A 19,176-nucleotide genomic window follows, 5' to 3' on the forward strand; every position below is an offset into this window, starting at 1 on the left:
AAAAAGGCTCACAAATACATGGAAGCTTAACAACACACTTCTAAATAGTCAATGGATCGATAACCAAATTAAAATGGAGATCCAGCAATATATGGAAATAAATGACAACAACAACACAAAGCCCCAACTTCTGTGGGACGCAGTGAAAACAGTCTTAAGAGGAAATTATATAGCAATCCAGGCATATTTAAAGAAGGAAGAACAGACCCAAATGAATAGTCTAACGTTACAGTTATCAAAATTGGAAAAAGAAGAACAAATGAGGCCTAAAGTCAGCAGAAGGAGGGACATAATAAAGATCAGAGAAGAAATAAACAAAATTCAGAAGAATAAAACAATAGAAAAAAATCAATGAAATGAAGAGCTGGTTCTTTGAAAAAATAAACAAAATAGATAAGCCTCTAGCCAGACTTATTAAGAGAAAAAGAGAATCAACACACATCAACAGAATCAGAAAAGAGAAAGGAAACATCATGACAGACCCAACAGAAATACAAAGAATTATTAGAGACTACAGTGAAAACCTATATGCTAAGAAGCTGGAAAACCTAGAAGAAATAGACAACTTCCTAGAAAAATACAACCTTCCAAGACTGACCAAGGAAGAAACACAAAATCTAAACAAACCAATTACCAGCAAAGAAATTGAAGTGGTAATCAAAAAACTACCCAAGAACAAAACCCCCAGGCCAGATGGATTTACCTAGGAATTTTATCAGACATACAGAGAAGATATAATACCCATTCTCCTTAAAGTTTTCCAAAAAATAGAAGAGGAGGGAATACTCCCAAACTCATTCTATGAAGCCAACATCACCCTAATACCAAAACCAGGCAAAGACCCCACCAAAAAAGAAAATTACAGACCAATATCCCTGATGAATGTAGCTGCAAAAATACTCAATAAAATATTAGAAAACAGAATTCAAAAATATATCAAAAGGATCATATACCACGACCAAGTGGAATTCATCCCAGGGATGCAAGAATGGTACAACATTTGAAAATCCATCAACATCATCCACCACATCAACAAAACGAAAGACAAAAACCACATGATCATCTCCATAGATGCTGAAAAAGCATTCAACAAAGTTCAACATCCATTCATGATAAAAACTCTCAGCAAAATGGGTATAGAGGGCAAGTACCTCAACATAATAAAGGCCATATATGATAAACCCACAGCCAACATCATACTGAGCAGCAAGAAGCTGAAAGCTTTTCATCTGAGATCAGGATCAAGACAGGGATTCCCCACTGTTATTTAACATAGTACTGGAGGTCCTAGCCATGGCAATTAGACAAAACAAAGAAATACAAGGAATCCAGATTGGAAAAGAAGAAGTTAAACTGTCACTATTTGCAGATGACATGATATTGTACATAAAAAACCCTAAAGACTCCACTCTAAAACTAGTAGAACTGATATTGGAATACAGCAAAGTTGCAGGATACAAAATTAACTCACAGAAATCTGTGGCTTTCCTATACACTAACAATGAACCAATAGAAAGAGAAATCAGGAAAACAATTTCATTCACAATTGCATCAAAAAGAATAAAATACCTAGGAATAAACCTAACCAAAGAAGTGAAAGACCTATACCCTGAAAACTATAGGACACTTTTAAGAGAAGTTAAAGAGGACACCATCAAATGGAAACTCATCCCATGCTCTTGGCTAGGAAGAATTAATATCATCAAAATGGCCATCCTGCCCAAAGCAATATACAGATTTGATGCAATCCCTATCAAATTACCAACAACATTCTTCAATGAACTGGAACAAATAGTTCAAAAATTCATATGGAAACACCAAAGACCCTGAATAGCCAAAGCAATCCTGAGAAAGAAGAATAAAGTGGTGGGGATCTCACTCCCCAACTTCAAGCTCTACTACAAAGCCATAGTAATCAAGACAATTTGGTACTGGCACAAGAACAGAGCCACAGACCAGTGGAACAGATTAGAGACTCCAGACATTAACCCAAACATATATGGTCAATTAATATTTGATAAATGAGCCATGGACATACAATGGGGAAATGACAGTCTCTTCAACAGATGGTGCTGGCAGAACTGGACAGCTACATGTAAGAGAATTAAACTGGATCACTGTCTAACCCCATACACAAAAGTAAATTCAAAATGGATCAAAGACCTGAATGTAAGTCATGAACCATAAAACTCTTAGAAAAAAACATAGGCAAAAATCTCTTGGATGTGAACATTAGCGACTTCTTCATGAATATATCTCCCCGGCAAAGAAAACAAAAGCAAAAATGAACAAGTGGGACTATATCAAGTTGAAAAGCTTCTAGAGAGCAAAGGACACCATCAATATAACAAAAAGGTACCCTACAGTATGGGAGAATATATTCATAAATGACAGATCCGATAAAGGCTTGACATCCAAAATATATAAAGAGCTCACTCTCCTCAACAAACATAAAGCAAATAATCCAATTAAAAAATGAGCAGAGGAGCTGAACAGAGTTCTCTGAAGAAGAAATTCAGATGGCCAACAGACACATGAAAAGATGCTCCACATCACTAGTTATCAGAGAAATGCAAATTAAAACCACAATGAGATATCACCTCACACCAGTAAGGATGGCCACCATCCAAAAGACAAACAACAACAAATGTTGGCGAGGCTGTGGAGAAAGGGGAACCCTCCTACACTGCTGGTGGGAATGTAAATTAGTTCAACCATTGTGGAAAGCAATATGGAGGTTCCTCAAAATGCTCAAAATAGACTTACCATTTGACCCAGAAATTCCACTTCTAGGAATTTACCCTAAGGATGCAGCACTCCAGTTTGAAAAAGACAGATGCACCCCTATGTTTACTGCAGCACTATTTACAATAGCCAAGAAATGGAAGCAACCTAAGTGTCCATCAGTAGATGAATGCATAAAGAAGATGTGGTACATATACACAATGGAATATTATTCAGCCATAAGAAGAAAACAAATCCTACCATTTGCAACAACATGGATGGAGCTAGAGGGTATTATGCTCAGTGAAATAAGCCAAGCAGAGAAAAACAAATACCAAATGATTTCACTCATCTGTGGAGTATAAGAACAAAAGAAAAACTGAAGGAACAAAACAGCAGCAGAATCACAGAACCCAAGAATGGACTAACAGTTACCAAAGGGAAAGACACTGGGGAGAATGGGAGGGTAGGGAGGGATAAGGGCAGGGAAGAAGAAAGGGGGTATTATGGTTAGAATGTATAATGTGGGGGGTGGGTGAAAGGGGAGGGCTTTGCAACACAGAGAAGACAAGTAGTGATTCTACAACATCTTACTATGCTGATGGACAGTGACTAATTGGGTTTGTTGGAGGGGACTTGGGGTAGGCAGAGCCTAGTAAACATAAATAAATAAATAAATAAATAAATAATTAAAAAAAAAAGAAACAAACTTATGGCAGGTAGGAGTGAAACTTGATATACCCTCTCTTTGAAAAGCAATTGGCAATATGCTTTAAGAGCCTTAAAATTTCAAACTCTTTGATCTAGTCTGTCTAACTTGAAGACATAATCCTAAAAAAAAGAATCCAGAGTATAGGTGAAAAAAATCAATGTATACAAACATGCTCATTGCAGAATTATTTGAAACACCATGATCTTGGAAATTATTTAAACATATAACAACAAAATGATTGATTAAATTATGTCCATTTTATGGAATCTCCATGGGATATGGAGACAATTAAAGTGATAGTTATAATACTTCTTTCTTGTAATATAAAGATAAAGTTTATTTTTGGTTTCCAATGAAAGAAACAACTCCTCAAGGCAATAATAACTTACCTTTATATAACAATTCACATTGTGCCATGTAATATCTAATACTCAGGGTTTTAGTTTTTAAATAGGTACTATTAATTAGTATGATTGAAACTATGTTAAACAGAACAATAAATCAAAACGCTTGCAAAATAAAAAAAAGACTGGAAAGAAATGTACCATTTTACTAACAATGGTAGACTCTCTATGGTGGGATGTGTGATTATTTTCTTCTTTTCACATTTCTTCATTTTCCAAATATGCCAAAATTAGTGAATATTGGGCATATGGACAGCAAGCCTGATGATGTCTTTTTTTTTCCTTTTCTTTAAAAGCTGTCCTGTTTTCTGTTCTGTTATCTTGAGTGAAAAGAAAGCCTGACACACTGACATAATAAAAAGGCCTCTCATGGCTTAAAAAAGTCAGAGACCCATAGAATCTTAGGGCTGAGAGGTCACTAATCACAAGTCAATTCTACTTTTTCCAGAACAAGAAGACAATTACTTATCGAGTGCCTACTATGTGTAAAAACCCCATCTGCATCAATCGCCCACCTGCTTTCCATGGGCAAATTCCTACTCAGTTGTCCTAGAGAAGAATCAAGCATCGCCTCCTTTACACAGATGTCCCCAGTTTTTACATCAGTCCTCCCATCTCTTGCTCCAGGTGATCTAAGCTAGGGACCCCCTGTCTGTTTCAGAGGACATTATTGAGTGCTTTCTGAGGGCAGGGACTATATACCTAGCTGCTGGTACACAGACCGTGGAGTGAGTAAGTGAATGAATAATTATTGAAGGCATTCTTTCAGGTGCTCTGGCAAGACAGAAAGTAGTATGAGAAATGGTGTTTGCCCTTAAAGATCTTACGAAAAAAAGCTAATTAGCAGTGCATATTTAAAAACTAAAAAAGACAGCAATGAGTGTCAGATGGTTCAATGTGCTTGTTAAATAAATGGTAATGTGATTAATGCTTTAGGGGTTGCTTCTTTCCTTGGAAATCAAAAGACATTGGGAAAATAAGATATCAAATGGCTTGGATGTACTTTTTCATATGATTAAATTATGTTTTATAAAATAATTTTTAAAATCAGTAAAACAATAAATTTCTTAATTGTATTTTCTACATACAAGAATATAAGAAATTGACAAGAAGCATTTTTACTTTTTGGTCATAACTAATGTCCTAGTTGACTTTCTAATCTGAAGTCAGAAAATGTATTTTCTTCCTTCAAATACCTGTTTTTTTGTTTTTTTTTTTGAGATAGTGTAGTCTTTATTAGTCTTTGAGCTACCACATCAGTAAATAAGATCAGCTCTTCAGATGGTTCATGATTGATTGGAAAGAACTTTACTCAGATAATAAGCATGAGTCTCCTTTTTCAAATCTGGAAATTCTATACACTCCTGGATAGGGGAAAATGGACATTCTGCTATTGCTTTCTCCATTAGGGGTTTAGATATTACTGCAGCAAGAAACAAAGGGGATCTTCTCATGCACTATTCTCTTCATTGAATGGATGAGTTGGCCAATTTTCTAGCTTCTGCCCATTTAACTTCCTTTGTCCTGTACCACAAAGGCAGGGATGCTAAGGGTACACTTTTTAATCTTTGTATTGCTCCTCAAAGTAAATGATGTCAAAAATTTAAATTGTTATTCTTTTTTAATTTATAGAAAACGTATTCCACTTACCCATGCCGTTTAATCTATAAACATAGACCACAACCTCTTAGAGCCCTAAAGAAATTGTAGGATTGAGCCGTGTGTAATCTATAACACGGGCTTGTTACTAAAATGGATAGTTTATGACTTGGTCTGATTACATCTGTCTATAAATATCCCTGAGTAATATAGATGTAGACATTTTTCATTGTGCAGAAAGGATACTTACAACACTATCTATCAAAAAGTTAGATGCTAACCCTAAAGGGATATAAAAATCATTTCAATGCTGCCTAGGAAAAAAATGTCATATGGTTCAAGCAATTAAGAAGAGATATCAACAATGAGAGGTTCTATTAGAAAATTGTAAATAATGAATTTTATTCAAACAAACAAGACCTAGAATTACTATAGAGTAATTAACAATTGTACATGCAGTTTAATATTTTGTCATAGCATTTACATTAGGGTGGCAATAAGCTGGGCTCCAGGGAATTAATTCATAGGGCCTCCTGGGGTATGGAGTATCTAGTCGACCACCTCAGTGGCTTTTGAGGGTGATGCTGAGAGGGTGTCTCTTGTCAAACTTTGGGAAAATAGGGAGCTATAGCCCCATGTAGGAGTCCTCAGGAGAGGACTATGGTATAGTGGGAATTGTTTTAGTGGAAATCAGAGAGCATCAAGAATTCTGGGGACACTGATGAACTAGATTTCCCAGTGGAGGAAGACCAGGTAGATGAGGAGCTTGGACAACAGGAGAGCTGGGGTCAAGGTGAAGAAGATGCAGTCGAGTCCTTGATAGGCATTTTTCCAATCTCTGAGCAGCTGCTCCTTAGAAGGAGTAGCCTGTAAAGACAGTATTTTTTCAAAGACAGAACTCCAATCAGTGAGTGGAAAATTTAGAGAGGCAGATTTTGATTTAATATTTCTGTAACCTATGCTTTTCTATGTCACTTCAGGGCCCAGGATGTAGCGACAAGTCAGACCTATTTTGAAATTCTGGTTTACATCTTCCCAGCCATGGATTTGGGGCATGTTATTTAGGTCTTCTGAGACTTAGTTTTCTTAACTGTAAACTAACACCTAATATTAGCTTTCAAGCATCATCACAGCATTAGTGTTGTGATCAGCAATCAGGGTGAGAACACATAAAAAGGCCTAATATAATTATAATAATTGCTTATATTTACCTGGCTATTGTTCTTATTATCATTTAGCCTCATGGAAAAATAGGACCACAGAGGCGTTAGTGAAACGTTTTCCTACTTCAGTTCCCTCCGCTCTTAAGGTTGTTTGGTTTCTCAAATTCTTCTCAGATAATTCTGAGAAGCCTCTGGACAGTGTCTCCTGTGTGGAAGAGGCTTCTCAGCTACCCTGTGGATTCCACCACTTTTTGTCTGCCATACATCTCCTCTCCTCTCCGGTTCTGATTCACTATGGCAATATCTGCAGTTGAGGTCACTGGTGAGTCAGACACCTGGGGCAGCTTGATGATCATATGTTCTTGTTTTCCATCTGAGCTGTAGTCTGGCCCTGTTCTTTCTCAAGAAAGAATCTAAGCCCTGATTGGCTGCCTGTGGCCAACTTGTGTCTTCATCTCAATGCAAGCTAGATTCAGTCACTGCTATCGTGTGATCCTAATGTCTTATACAAAGATTTGTTTTCTTTTTTTCTTTTTCAGTGCACTGACAGCTTCAAAAGACTCAGTCTATTGAGCCCACAGGGGCTAGTGGGACCTATGGAAGACTGCCAATGGTCTACTTTCAAAATAGTCTCACCACCCAACACCAGCTATTATGTTTGGGTCAAATTTATGTTCATTGAATCATTTTTCCATTTGTCAGGTTGGGCTAACTTCACTTCCTTCCCTGACTTGACAGATACAGCTGAATCATAGGGTTGCTATAGCTTAGGTTCTTAATTTTAGAATTCTGCTACATAAAAAGTTTCAATAATTGGTGTTAGTCTCTCAAGTGGAATGAGGAAACTCAAGAAAGAATAACCTCCTTCCAATGGAAATGTGCAAACAGAGTCTCCAGCCTCCTGTGCGGGAAATAATTCTACATCAAGGAAGGGCAGAAGTATGGGCTAACTATCCAGTAGGTTCTTCTTATCTGTGTTTGATGGATCTCTGGGCAATCGATATGTTGGTATCTTGGCAGAATAAATAAGATAAATATGAGTGGCAGGAGTGAGAAGATGGAACACAGGTGCATACACAGGCCCATGGAACCCTTACATCATCTTCCTTTGTCAAGAATTGGTTTGGTTATTTCTTTAGCTTTCTCTTAGGGATTATGTAACACTGTTAAAAAGATGTTTAGCACCTTTTAATATACCCAGAAACTTGAATACAGAAGGTACTCAATATGTGAATAAGTGAACCTGGAAAATTATTACTTCCCATTCATTTACTACCTTATACTACAAGATATCTTTTTAAGATCTCGTTTGCATTTTAACAAATTGGGGGAAGCTTGTTTTTCCTGTGGCTCTCAGGGATTCTAGCTTTTTGCCCATCCATAGAAGATGTTCAGTTAATGATTAAAGTTCACTGTTTTATCTAGGATGGGTAGTAATACTCACTGTGCTAGATATAAAATGACTCTGCTATCATCTCTAAGTCTTGGGAAGACCATTATTAATGTGTAAAAGAAGGAATTTTGGGGTGTGTGGAATTTTGATTTTTTTTTCTTTACTGTGCAGCACAGAAGTAAAATGGTTTAGATTAAAATTAATTGAACAAGAAGAAAGAAGGTCCTATTTTCTAGTTTCAGTCCTACTAATTTCTAGCCATATGGTGTTGGGCCAATTAATTCACTTCTCTTGAACCTCAGTTTCTTCATCTGTACATACCAATCAAATTGAGCCGCAGTGGTACTATTTGCTTACTGAAGGACAAAGAGTTGTTTATGTACTATACTCAAAAGGTCAAACAGGTGGGATTATTTTAGATTGAAGGCGCATGTGTGGGAGTCATGCCTTTTGAGAGCTACATAAATTCCCACAGGGTCTGGTAACTTGCTGCGAACCCAGCAGGAGCCCAAGAAGGCTTGCTATGGTGATAAATATGACACCATTAAATAAGACCACACTTAACACAAAGAAAACAAAGCAATAAACTAGACTTTGTCTCCAGGCACTTTGTGTGACTTTGGATAAGTCACTTCACCACTTGTGGCTCTTCCATAGATTCATAATAAAGAACTGAATGTTAACAAAGGGAGAGAAGACATATAATTGAAACAGTAGAAAAGATTATTGAGCCCAAGAGGAAGTATAGTACTGTGAAATGTATTGAAATTCCTATATCTATTTCCCTCAAAGGGAGAGAATTCTCATAAAAGCTTGTTCTGAGCTGTACTAGTCAAGGCATTTATGGAAATTGTTTAGGTTTCTTGATATGTTGAATGAATTGGGAAGAGTGTAGAGATATTTTAGGCTAACCTCTTAATTTTATAGATTAGAAAACTAAATCTCAAAGAAGCTATGTGAATTCTTTCAAATTATATAATTTATAAGAGAACTAGAACCAGATTCACAAGGCTGTGAGCCATTGAGGAATTCAGATATTTCTCTTCTGACCTATTTTGCTTATTTTTTAGTGTAAGTGACTTGTCTCAAGAAAAAAAAAAGAATCTAAAAAGAAATTAATTTCACAACACATTGCTAACCAGGCAATGCCCACTGTTGGTCACTGGTAATACAAACTTGACACAAGATGCTTGGCCCATGATGAAATTTCTTTTTCATTTCCTCACACTGGCCATGTTTAGCAAGCTGCTTAGTCAGGAAAAGACAGCACATTTCAAAGACACATACTTCAATAAAAAAGAGCAGTTCAATTTGTGACTCATTCCTACAGTGGACTTGATGTAGCGAAGTCCAAAGAACAGTTTCCTCCATTAGACATTAACTGCTGTCAAGTTCTTCTCTTATGAAATAAACAGATTCTGTCTTAGAAGTAGATCTTTTCTCTGCTTATGAGCTTTTTACTCCTTGGGAGTCTTCTGTTTAAATCTGAGGCTAATGGATAGAAAGAGAGGCTTCATAGTAAGGAGGAAATGGAAGTGACATTAGACCCTACTTCCCTGACCGTCTGTGTGAATGTGGGAAAGGGTTTAGGAAACAGGCAATACTTGTAATAGCACAGTCCAGGAAACTGGGTGTGAAAGTCAGTACCCATGTCAGGAGGGCTGCTCAGGCTTCTAGTAATGTTTTGAAGGTTCTTAATCCTTTTGTAAATACTTTCTTGGTTGTAAGAAAAGTCAAAGCAGGACTGATGATGTCTCAGCTGAGAAACAACCTGTGGTCACTTGGATAAAATATAGCAAAGAAAACTGACTCTTAATAAAAATAAAAAAAACAATTTTCACTTAGATCTGATCTAGGAAATATGCCCTCTTAAATCTTTTCTCTCTTTTTTTTTCAAAAAGCAAAGAGTCCTGAACAAGATTAAATGAGCAAAGTGATGGCTTTCTGGGTTTAAAACTACTGAATTTCTCTGATCTATGTTTATACTGAAATTTACACATAAATTCTACAAGAAAGGAAAGATTAACTGAATCCCAGATGACAGAGGAAGACACAGGATGGGCAAATGACAGTAGTCCCAGGGGAACAAATAATCTCTCCAGCCCTGCAAATGATTTGCTTCTGCTCCATAGTCTGACTCTCAAGATCTGATTTCCAAAACAAATCAGCCCATCCCTGAAAAAGAATACCAGCTTCCCAATTGGCATTCACAGAAGTGCCTTAGTCTGTGTGATCTGAAGAGTGAGTGTCTAGGTCATAGAAACAGAGATACCCTCTTCCCTCTGTAATGTTGGTGTTGATAGGCTCTGTTTGGAAGATTAACTCTCAATGTCATTCTTCATGAGTTACAGGGAATGAGAAACAGGAGGAAGGAAAGCAATGAAGGATGGGCCAATGTTATGATGTTTTCGTGATAGTTTCAAACCCTAAATTCTTCTACCAATCAGACTATGTCATTTAAATTTAAGACTGCAATAACACTGGCTTGCAGAAATGTTTTCGCTTGTGTGACTTCACCCATCCTTAATGCCAGAGTTCAAAAGGGTGTGTAAATAAGATGAGAGGAGGGACACGGTATCACTGACCAACAATAACAACAAAAGCTGTTCACAATTGTTAACAGGTCTAAGTTGAGAATGAACTGTGGCTTATAAAAACTACTAATAATACAAAAGTGATTTTTAAAGCAATATTTTTAATGGAGGCCGAGTCGTGGTAGAAATAGCGTAACTTTAACATATGCCACAGAGAAGGCAGAACTCCTGATTGGTTCTATTTATATCTTCTCCATCAAGGATCTTCACATTGGAAAGGAGTGAGGGAACATCACCATTATGAAGGAACTGAAGCCTTAAATTAGTAAAGAGATGGAAAGGAAACATCTGTTTTTTCAATCATGGTAAGTATCTACACTCAGAAAAGTGCATTTTTAGAACATATTTTTTTTTGTATATTTGCTCGTAAAATGTGTCTAATATGGAAAATGGGAAATGTTTTCCCCTTCACTTGTAAAAAATAGATGTAGGCTAATATCACAATTTTTCTTTTTCTTTTTTTTTTAGGTGGATTTCAAGAAATAAAGAAAAGCTGTTGACCTTAACATAATTTTCTAAAAAGTTCCTAGAAAATCATACTAAGCTTAACTTGTTTTCATGACCTGTAAAGTACTGAGAATAGGAAGTGCAATAATTAGAAATCAGTACTTATTAAAACAGTTCATGTCCCAAATAAACTCATTGCATTAATACAGCCTTCAGTCTTCATTGAAGAACTTAATGGAATATTAGGTTATACATGCAGAAGTATGTGGAAATAAAGTCAGAGGAGAGCACATTTATGTGAATTCAAAACTGGCTGAAAGTGCCATAAAATAATTTATGATCTGTGGGGAAGGTCTCTATTCCTGGGTAGCAAGAATCTGTACTAGGCTATTAATTAACAAGTTTAATGATTAAATAGTAGTAAGTCAAGCTTATCAATTCTGCGTTAGTTATCCAACTGAGCAATATACAGAGGCCACACTGTGTGACTGAAAGGATACAAGCCTTGGGAATCAGGTGAGTTTGAATTTCAGCTCTCCTTCTTACTAGCTGTCTGGCCCTTGACGATTAGTTTCTTTTCCTTCTTTGCAAAATAGTAACCACCTAGCTGTGAATGTCACATGAGTTAATGTCTGTAGAAGTGCTTAACTTGGTGACCAGCAGAAGGCTAATTCTTCTCCTCTTTCTCCTACCCTGTTGCTTGGAATATACGTTTTTAGAATGAATTTAACTGAGTCAGCTTGTGGTTTGGTTCATACAAAATTGGAGTTTCAAACAATAATTGATCCCAGTGCCTAAGTATCTACATCACTTACATGCCTGGTCAAAGAGGACCTTATTTTCTATGGAAGCTAAATTCCAACATCATTACTAGTAGTTTCTGCCTTATTCTTTCAGTGTTTCTACTTAGCAGAAATAAACACAAATACTTGTTATATGTCATTTTCCCTTCTTTCTACACAAAAGTTAACACAATAACTTCCTTTCACAAAAGGTATCATGTGTACTATTAGGTACTTTGCTTTTCTCACCTAACAATATATCCTAGAGACTGAAATGTTAATACGGAGAAAGGTTACTCATTCTCTGTCATGCCCCTGGTCACATGGTCCAGGTCTTGCAGGATCAGTAGCAGTCTGCCAAGCAGCTGGTAGATCACATGACTTTCCAGTGTGAGGGAATTGGATGTGTCAGGACCCATTAGCCCACTTACTCAATTTTTTCAATAAGTTGGTACTTAATATGTGCCAGGCCATAAGCTAAATATTTATGAGGTAAATAATACTTTTATCCTCATTTTACAGATGAGGAAACTGGGGTTAGAATGATTAAGTAGATCATACAAGGTCAAAAAGTCACTCAACAGAGAAAGTCAAATTCCGAGCCAACATGTCTTCCTCCAGAGTGATGTTCTTAATCATGCACTTGGCTCCCAGGTAAAGGGCAGGACTGGATCAAAGAGGGTTCAAGCCATGAGACAGCAACACAAATGCCTGGGGTGAAGGAGCAAGAAGTGTAGAGGATCGGAGACTCTCCTTCTGAAGGAACTAGGAGTAGTACTACTAGTTGTGTATCAGGAATGAAGTAGGAAAAATGGCAGAAGATGAGGCTGAAGATGTCAGCCAGCGAGGCATTGAGAGCCCAGGTGTGCTTAGGCCAGACAGCAGTGTGACGTCCTTCGCCCTCAGCAGTAAAGTCATGGAGGAACCTGCTTTGTCAGGCCCTAGGGCTGGACTGGAAAAGAACACTTAGGCTGCAAGGCTGAGGACTGCATGGGATAATTTGTCACAGGAGAGCTGTGGGTTTAAATGTGTTTCGTGGGTTACCCAGAGTGGGACCTGGGATTCTGTGGGCAGTTTGGGGGTGACTGGTGTTCCTGAAGCTGTTATAAGGTGTGGTTCTGGCTCTCGCCTGGGCCAGGGCATCATACCTTGTGTGGATCGATCCTTCTTGCACAATGCCAATTGTGATTATAATGCAATCACTGAGCACCTTTATTTTTGGTCCTTGCTATCCCTTTGAATTGATTCGGTGGGAGATGCTCTTCCTTCTGCAGTGATTGGAAGTCTCCATGAAATCCTGCAGTCACGTTTAGATAATAAAGAGGTAGATTTTTACTCTAAGTCACCAAACACTGTCACATTGGAATCATGAAGAGGTCCCATATAAAAGGCCTTCCTTGCTATTGGGCAAGGAGAGCATGGTTGCTTTCTTCACTCTTTTGTTACATGATTTCTAACTTCTCTTCCCTCATCAGGCTAACTTTGGGATTCTGAATCCTTCCCAAACTAGGGATGAGGGTGGATGGAGGCAAAAAGGTAACAAGACAGTCCTCAGATCCTGGCCATCAGGCACCACCCTCTCTCTGAACATGGTAGGAGGGTGAAGCCAGCTCCTTCTATAACAAGCACCTTCATGGGCTTATAGGAGGCCTTGTTCCCCACCCCCAAATTAGTGAGTGTCTCCACATACACTTCCCCTTGAAAAGGGCAAATGCTGCCGCTTCAGCTGATCACTTACTCATCCCTTAGTCCCTGTGTGTCCAGCAGAAGCTTCAGCTACTGCCAAAGTGTGAGTGATCACCTAGACACTCCTACAGGGACTGACGACAGCCCTTGCTCTGGGCCAGCTTTTCCTGCATCGTCTTCCCCAGGTTCTTGATCCACACTCACATATTCTTGGTTCCACGACTCCAAGCCTGCTGCCCCATCTCAGCACAGCAGCTTCCCTTCACCTCCCTGTCAGAAAAACTAATCAGCCCATCTCTTGTCCTCTAGGTTTTTAGGCAGGAGACAGATACCATCTCAACTGCAGAGGACAAACATTAAGTTCTTGGAGTAGTTCTGCTGAACTTTTCTTCAGTGTACGTTGCAGGGCCAGCCACTCATACTGCTCTCTCCAGAAAATTCTCCCTTGAGTTATGCTTACTTTGAAGGTTTCTGACTAGGTTTGAGGCTAGACTATCTCCTGCTCTCCTGGACCAGAGATGGGGTGGTTGTGACTCAAAGAAAAGTCTGCTTCAAATAAATCTTCTCTCCTTCAAAAATTTTCTTCTCATCTCTGACTGTTGACCCTTTTATGCTTTGATGAGGTTGAGGTATTTAAGAGTCATCCAAAGTAGATCTTAGCCACTTACCTTGAAACATTTCTGCTTTTTGGCCTGTCTTTCCACATTGCACTGTTTCTTGGCTGAAACTTGCATTTTAATACAGATACACCATAGATACATATGCATACACACAGATACATAGATATAACCAAAACAGAATCATTTCCTCTGCTTCAGAATGCTCTTTCCAGAGAAAAAATATGACCATGATTCTCCTGCTTAGAACCCCTTATTGAGAACACCATGCAATGCTTGCAGTATGATAAGGAAGACAACATACAAGTACCCAAATAAACAAGTAATTACAAAATTGGATGCACAGAAAGCTGAGCCAGAGAGTAAACAAAGAAGAATTGAGTAGGGAGGAGGCAGGCTTTCTAGCCTCCAGGCTGAGAGCAACAGTATATAACCAAGAGGGTTTGATGCATAAACTCTGACCCCTGAGTGTCTGGGTTCAAATCCTGGCTCTGCTGCCTACTAGCTATTTGACCTTGTGAAATAATTTGTCTTCTCTGTATTCCTCTGTATCTCTCTGTATAGATGGTTTCCTCATCTGTAAAATGGGATGATAATATTTATTTCATATGATTGTCCCTCCTCCTCTAGGAGTCACTATTTTCAAAGTGCTTGGGAAAATGCTTGGCATATAATAAGTGCGGTGTAAAATTTAACTAAATATATAAAATTCTATTATCTTAGGCCTTTGCTGTGATTGACTCAGAATTAGTCATTATTTAGCTCAGTCATTGTCTCTTCTGGAAGCTTCAAGTGATCCTCAGCATTCATTCAGGTGTCCCTTTTATGTGCTATCAATATGTTGCATGCATATCAATATCACCACAATTATCCCACTCTATTGAAATTAACCTCTCTCCATAGACTGGAAACATTCTATTGAAAGCAAGAACCATCTTTTTTTTTATTGAAGTACAGTTTGTATACAGTATTATATTAGTTTCATATATACAGCGCAGTGGTTCAACAATTACACTCATTATTAAATCCTCACCCCAACCAGTGCAATTATTATCTGACAACATAGAAAGCTGTTAGAGAATATCATTGGCTATATTCTCCATGCCATACTATCATCCTTGTGAACAACTTATATTATGATTGAGAATTTTTGTGTCCCTTTATCCCCCTCTCCCTTCCCTCCTTCCCCCATGGTGACCGTCAGTCACTTCTCAATTTCTATGAGTCTACTGCTGTTTTGTTCATTTTGTTTTGTTTTGTTTTCAGATTCTACAAATAAGTGAAATCATATGGTATTTGTCTTTCTCCATCTGGCTTATTTCACTTGGCGTAATACCCTTTAGATTCATCAGTGTTGTCACAAATGGAAGGACTTCTTTCTTTTTTTATGGCTGAATAATATTCCTTTGTGTACATGTATTATACCACATCTTCTTTATTCATTAATCTGTTGATGGACACTTTGTTGCTTCCATATCTTGACTCTTGTAGATAATGTTGCAGTAAACATACAGGTGCATATATCTTTTTGAATCAGAGATTTTGTTTTCTTTGGATAAATTCCTAGAAGTGGAGTTACTAGGTCATATAATATTTCTATTTTTAGTTTTTTGAAGTATCACCATATTTCTTTCCATTGTGGTTGTACCAATTTACATTCCTTCCAACAGTGTAGAAGTGTTCCCTTTTCTCTATATCCTCACCAACACTTGTTATTTCTTCTCTTTTGGATAGTTAAGGAACCATACTTTATTTATAGTTGTATAGCTGGAGTATCTGATACCTGTTAAATATATAATGAATGAGTAAACAAATGAGTGCTAGAGAAATTCTAATAAGTAAAAATAAAATTATGTGCTTATAATTTGTAATTTTTCTTTCTTTCAAGGTATTCGTACATTTTTCTGCAGCTGATTAGATATTTCACAGGCTCTAAATGAAATCATAGTTTCCAAGTAATTTACAAGAGAAGAAAATTTTCAGATTTACCTAAAATTTAGATTCATGAAAAATTAAGTTTAATTTGATTGATTACTCTGAGTATTTGCCACATTATCCAATATGTTGAAAACAGTATTCAATTCAGCAAATATTGATAGAGGACTTTTCTGGGAAAATCAGCATGAATGATATGAACATGAATAAATTATGGTCCCTGCCATCCAGGAGCTTAGTCTAGTTGAGAAGACAGGCTCACAGGGACTTGTAAAGTGAGGTGGAATATAACAGAAGTAATAGACTAGGAGTCTTCATGAAGAGGGTTTTCACTTTTATTCAACATCTGAAAGTCCTAGTCATGGCAATCAAACAAGATAAAGAGATAAAAGGTATTCAAATTATTAAGGAAGAAGTAAAAACTGTCTCTATTTGCAGATGACCTGATTCTATATATAGAAAACCCTCAAGACGCCACCAAAAATGGGATTCAGCAAACTTGCAGGATACAAAATTAATACACAGAAATCTGTTGCATTCTTATATACTAACAATGAACTAGCAGAAAGAAGAATCAGAAAAACAATTCCATTTATAATTGCATCAAAAAGAATAAAATACCTAGGAATAAATCTAACCAAGGAGGTAAAAGACCTGTACTCTGAAAACTATGAGACACTGATGAAAGGAATTAAAAAAGACACAAGTAAATGGAAATCTATCTCATGGTCATGGACAGAAAGAATTAATATTGTCAAAATGTCCATCCTGTCCAAAGCAATTTACAGATTCAGTGCAATCCCCATCAAAGTACCAATGGCATTTTTCAATGAACTAGAGCCAATAATCATAATATTCATATGGAACCATGAAAGACCCCAAATAGCCAAAGCAATATTGAGAAAGAACAAAGCTGGGGGTATTACACTCCCTGACTACAAAGCTATAATAATCAAAACAGTATGGTTCTAGAACAAGAAAAGACCAATAGATCAATGGAACAGAATACAGAGCTCGAAAATAAACCCATGCATATATGGTCAATTAATATATGATAAAGGAGCTATAAATATACAGTGGGGATAAATATTCTTTTCAATAAATGGTGTTGGGAAAACTGAGCAGCTACATGCAAGAGAAAGAAACTGGATTACTGTCTAACTCCATACACAAAAGTTAACTAAAAATAAATTAAAAATCTAAATATGAGATTGAACCCATAAACCTCTTAGAAGAAAACATGGGCAAAGATCGCCTGAGAATAAGTATGAGCACTTTCTTTCTGAATGCATTTGCCTTGGCAAGGGAAACAAAATAAAAAATGAACAAGTGTGATTACATCAAACTAAAAAGCTTCTGTACAGCAAAGGACACCACAAGCAAAACAAAAAGGGAGCCTACCATATGGGAGAATATATTTGTAAATGATTTATCCAAGAAGGGGTTAACATCCAAAATATATGAAGAACCTATACTCCTCAACACCAGAAAACAAATAACCTGATTAAAAATGGGCAGAAGACCTGAACAGACATTTTCCAAAGAAGAAATACATGTGAGTGATAGGCACATGAAAAGATGCTCCACATTGTTAATCATCAGGGAAATGCAAATCAAAACCACGAGATATCACTTCACACCAGTCAGAATGACCACTGTTCAAAAGACAAGAAGTAACCAGTGTTGGTGAGGATGTGGAGAAAAGTGAAGCCTCCTACACTACTGGTGGGATTGTAAACTGGTATAACCACTTCGAAAGCAGTATGAAGATTCCTCAAAAAACTAAAAACAGAAATACCATATGACTCAGTAACTCCACTTCTAGGATTTACCTGAGGAACACAAAATCCGTGCTTTGAAAAGATACACGCACTCCTATATTTATTACTACATTATTTACAATAGCCAAGATATGGAAGCAACAAAGTGTCCATCAGGAGATGAATGCATAAAGAAGGTGTGGTACAATACGTGTACATAAAGGAATAGTAGTCAGCCATAAAAAGAAAGAAGTCCTTCCATTTGTGACAACATAGATGAATCTAGAGGGCATTATGCCAAGTGAAATAAGCTAGGTGGAGAAAGACAGATACTATATGATTTCACTTATTTGCGGAATCTGAAAACAAAATAAAACAAAACAAAATGAACAAAACAGCAGCAGACTCATAGACATTGAGAAGCGATTGGTAGTTACCATGGGAGAGGGGTTGGGATGGGTGGGTGGGTGGGTGAGGGGGATAAAGAGGCACAAAATCTCAATCGTAATATAAGTTCGTCATGGAGATGGAAGTGCAGCATTGAGAATATAATCAATGATTCTATAACATTTTTCTATGTTGATAAATAATAACTACACTAGGTGGGGTGATGATTTAGTAATATGTGTAACTGTTCAATCACTCTTGTATACTTGAAACCAATATAATATTGTATATCAACTGTATTTCAATATAAAATGAAGAGGGGTTTCTTTTATTACTATTTTTTTTAAGAATTTGTTTTTAAAAATAAAGTCCTCATTTGTAATTACCTTGTCTCTTTTTGAGTTAACTTTTTTTGCCTTTTGAATTTACTCTACTAACTGCGTCAGAAAAGTGATTTCTTGATTATATAATTCAGACAAATCAAAAGGCTAATTTACAACCATTCATTTCCTTTAGAAGTGCTCTGCTTCTAATCATTTGAATGAACCAGACTAATTCATATAGCATTTTCTTGGCAATGTTGTATATCAGTGTTATCCGTACGGAATTTTAGAGCTTGAAAGAAATTCAGAGGACATCTCGTATAAACCGTCCCTCCCTCCCTCCCTCCCTCCCTCCCTCTCTCCCTCCCTCCCTCCCTCCCTCCCTCCCTCTCTCTCTCTCTCTCTCTCTCTCTCTCTCTCTCTCTCTCTCTCTCTCTCTCTCTCTTTTTTTTTTTTTTTTTTTTTTTTTTTTTTTTTTTCTTTTTTTCTTTTTTTCTTTCTTTTTTTTTTTCTTTCTTTCTTTCTTTCTTTCTTTCTTTTTTTCTTTCTTTTTTCTTTCTTTCCTCTCTCTTTCTCCCTCCCTCCTTCCTTCCTTCTCTCTCTTTCTTTCTTTCACAAAAATCAGGAGGTGGCATAACTTGATTGCACAC

The 19,176-nt window shown here is 37.1% G+C and overlaps 1 long non-coding RNA gene across 1 annotated transcript in view; it reads left to right on the plus strand.

Annotated features, from left to right (window-relative positions):
* The window catches only part of LOC108397656 (uncharacterized), a 102,312-nt gene extending 84,053 nt beyond the window's left edge, over positions 1 to 18,259 (plus strand). The window contains exons 2-4 of the long non-coding RNA XR_012124280.1: positions 10,791 to 10,894; positions 11,058 to 11,552; positions 16,010 to 18,259. This is a non-coding gene — a long non-coding RNA (uncharacterized lncRNA). The remainder of the gene's footprint in view (positions 1 to 10,790; positions 10,895 to 11,057; positions 11,553 to 16,009) is intronic.
* Positions 18,260 to 19,176: the final 917 nt, after the last annotated feature.

This window comes from Manis javanica, chromosome 13 (assembly GCF_040802235.1).
Source record: "Manis javanica isolate MJ-LG chromosome 13, MJ_LKY, whole genome shotgun sequence".
Taxonomy (NCBI): Eukaryota; Metazoa; Chordata; class Mammalia; order Pholidota; family Manidae; genus Manis; species Manis javanica.